The sequence below is a fragment of the Charadrius vociferus genome, unplaced genomic scaffold, assembly GCF_000708025.1.
Source record: "Charadrius vociferus isolate BGI_N301 unplaced genomic scaffold, ASM70802v2 scaffold300, whole genome shotgun sequence".
NCBI classification, from domain to species: Eukaryota; Metazoa; Chordata; class Aves; order Charadriiformes; family Charadriidae; genus Charadrius; species Charadrius vociferus.
Genome location: NW_009646513.1, coordinates 27,325 through 31,088, shown reverse-complemented (window position 1 = coordinate 31,088; position 3,764 = coordinate 27,325).

The following is a 3,764-nucleotide window of genomic DNA, read 5'->3' as shown; positions in this document are numbered from 1 at the left end:
TGGGGGAGCAGGCCGCGGGAGGGTCCCTGGGACGTTCGCAGACCAAGAAATCAATCACAGATCCAGTCAAGCAAAAAAAACAAAACCAACAAACAAACAAACAAAAAAAAACCAGCACAAAAGGAGAAATCAGAAGTAGGCGAATGTTTGAAATACAGCCTAATTTTTGCAGGCGAGGAGTAAAAATTGTGGTAACAAAGCTGTGTACGATGTCCTTGTGTCTGAAAAAGGTTGGGTTGTCTTAGGAGGCCTGAGGAACGGTGCTGGAGGACCGAGGTGTTGCCCCTCTGAAAGTGGGGGAGGTTGAGGACAGGTTTTGCTCCAGGGGAGGTTTAGGGTGGATATTAGGAGAAATTGCTTCACCAAAAGGCTTGTCAAGCATTGGAACAGGCTGCCCAGGGAATCCACAATCACCACCCCTGGAGTTATTTAAAAGACGTGTAGAGGTGGTGCTGAGGGACATGGTTTAGTGGTGGACTTGGCAGTGTTAGGCTGATGGTTGGACTCGATGATCTTCAAGGTCCCTTCCAACCAAACCCATTCGATGATTCTAAGCACCACTTGCTGTGTGACACACCCCCCCCCCCCCCCGGGCAGCATTGAGCATTAACCTTAGAGATTTCTTGCTTTTTCTCTCACCTGGTGCCTGCAAGCCACCTTCACAGAGGTTATGGAGTTCAGAGCTAAAAGGTAGAAGCTTCAGGTAATAGCTAAAAGGTGGAAGGTGGCAAAGCTGCAGGACCCCGTTAAGCGCACTGCATGCCGTGCTGGGGCTGGGTGTCATCACTCCCAACAGCACACATCAAAGCAGATGCCTTGCAAAGAGCTTCGGTCACTTATGGCAGCACAGAACTTTTTTTTTTTTTTTTTTAAACTGCATGCAGATAAAATTATTGAAATTCCAGTCATATGCCTTGCCAAAAGCCATATTCAGGGCCCTGACTTAATTCTGTGGCAATATCTATTTCTAAAGAATTCAGACTTGGATCAGCAGGTGGGAAAGGGATGTAATGGGATAGCTCATAAACCAGGCTTGGCTTAGAGAAGTTGTTAGTTGTATTCCTACGCATCATGATGAAGATATTCTTGTTAAAATTACAGATCTATCTATTAATCAGACATTATTTGCTATGTTGTTTCTTGCTAGGGACATGTCTCCTCTGACATATTATACTTGATGATATGCCAGGTTGCAGGCTTTTCGATCTTCAAAACTATGATGACTGCCAGTGGCAGCATTAGTGCTTTGCTAGATGACATTGAGGGATCTCAGCAGAAAATTTGATAGTAGATACATGTGTGTGCATGTGTGTGTCTATGTGCACATGTGTAATGCAATGGAAGTTTAAGAGAACAACATTGTAGAAAACAAAAGGCATACAGATTATTCATTATCAAGATAATATTGACATGATTAGTTGTTACACCCTGGAAAACGGAAAAAAATCCTATTAGCTTGTGAAAGACCTTGCGATTTTCTCCCATGTGCCCCTTTTCACACTCAGCCTGAGTCACTACGCTGTGAACTAGGGAAAGTCAGTGAAAACTGCACTGGAGGCTATCATGCAGGTGCATCAATGCGCAGGAAGTCCAGAACATATTTAAGCATTATTTTAAAAAACAACAAACACCCAAAAAGCCCAACAACAACAACAAAAAAATCCCCAAACCCAAACCTTTATGGGAACTTGTTACATGATACCATATTTTTCTCTTAAACCTCTGTTATGTTCTTCTGCTACCCCACGTCACTGCTAAGGCAGAACAATCAGAAAAGATTTCAGCAAGGTTTTTTAGGTCCTAATGGGGATGGACTTGTCACCCCTAGGGCAAGAGCTGCCCCAGATTCCATCTGTAAGACAAAGGGACCCTCTCTGAACAAGAATAATTGTGCTGGGTTTAGTATTTAAAACCCTTACACCCTTAAGAAGGACAGTCCTCAAGAACCAACAGGCACTTCGACTGATTAAATTAACCTGGAAAAACTAGACAGCTGTGCACTGAAAAAAAAGTGATCTAGAATGCAGCTGATATTTGTTTTAGGAGCTGAGACTGACAGAGAAAGGGTTGTACAAAACCTGTGTCAGAGCTGGCAGCACAGTGGAGGCAGTTGGCACTTACCTTCTCACTTCAATGGGGACTGACTGCTGGAGTGAAAGATGTTCACCTTCTCTTACACACCAGAAGAAACACATCAGCAGTGATACTTGAGGAGAACAAAATGGAAAGTGGCAGCACATATCAATGGGAGGAGCAAAGCATTTTCTGCATTCTTCAAAGGGAGCATTATCAAAAAAACTCACAATGATAATTAAAAATAAATTCTTACCTCTCTTATCATCATCTTAAGGAAGTAAAGATGTGAAAGCTTGGCGTTTTCTCTCCTTGCTATTTCTTTATTCTAAGCTCATTTATGGCAATAAAACAAGATTGACTGGTTTTCATTTGGTCCTGGAAGACATGTGCTAAAATGTCATAGTAGGAATACTGAATCTTGATCGAGCAGTTATTTTGTCCAAAAATGGACTAAAGGTCAGAGGTGTCCAAATTCAAGATAAGAGAATGGATCTGTTTCTCAAAATGGAGCTAATTGTGCTTTAAAATTTTCATGCGCTGGCACTTTGTTGCTATGTTTACATCACTTTAGGGAATGTACAGATCATCTCTAAAACCCCCTCTGATTACTATGGAAATAAGAATCAACAAATAAACCAATAAATCATTTCCATTCCTAGTAGCACTCTTAAATTCCTCTACACTACTCTATTTTGTCTCTTCCCTCATCTTTCAAACACATTTTCAGAGCTGAACCAATATCTACTTGGCAATATTCCTTTAAACACATATTCTTATTTCACCTCAATATTACTGAGTATCCCATCTTTTTATAACAGAAGATGATTCTTTGCATATGAACTCTAAAAATGCTTGTCTAACTTAAGCTACCAAAATCCATTATTGCAGTAATCGTTCCTTCAGTAAGTCCGTACATCAGTTCCTGAGCTGGGAAACCCTCCATTTCTTCAGTGCATTAGTATTGACAAAGCTAGTCCTTCAAATACATTTTTAATAACCTTTTTATATGGTGCAATATCACTGAAAGTTCACTGCATTTATTTGTGTCAGTTCAGAACGGTGGGATTTCATATGAAAGGATTGAAAAGATTTTTCTGTTAGGGCTCTTCATTTTAAGGGCCCCAAAACATTAATGCTGTGAACGTTAATATTCTGGCCTGGTAAGTAATCTGCCTCTGCACATACTGCAGTGGGGCTAATGGGAGAAATCAGCAAAGTAGCTTTATGGATCAGGAGCACTGCCAAATTGCAGGGATATCCTCTACGGTCGATGATTTCTCTCTCTTTTTTGATTTTTTTACTGTCACTGTACCAGAACAGTGGCATAGGAGGCTGCCTTTCACGTTGCCTGACACATCAAAGGGAGGTGCTGAGGACCTGCCTCTTTACTGTTTTCCACCTTTTTCAGGCACTGACACTCACGTCTAATGAGTGTAACATACTGCAAAAATATCATCCCTGTGCATGAATGGCGTGCTAGCCTTTATGGTGACGCAGGCTCCGGCTTACAGCTTTCAAGCTCTGAGAAGCTTTGAGCCCAAGTCCAGTCACATCTAGCCACATGCTTGTGCCTTGGGCCATGGACTGGACCTGCTCCTGAGCACACCAGGTCATGGTATGGGTTAGGACCCATGATGGGAGGCTGTGGGTGGGGACAGCAGTGCCTGATAGCATATTCTTCCATTATG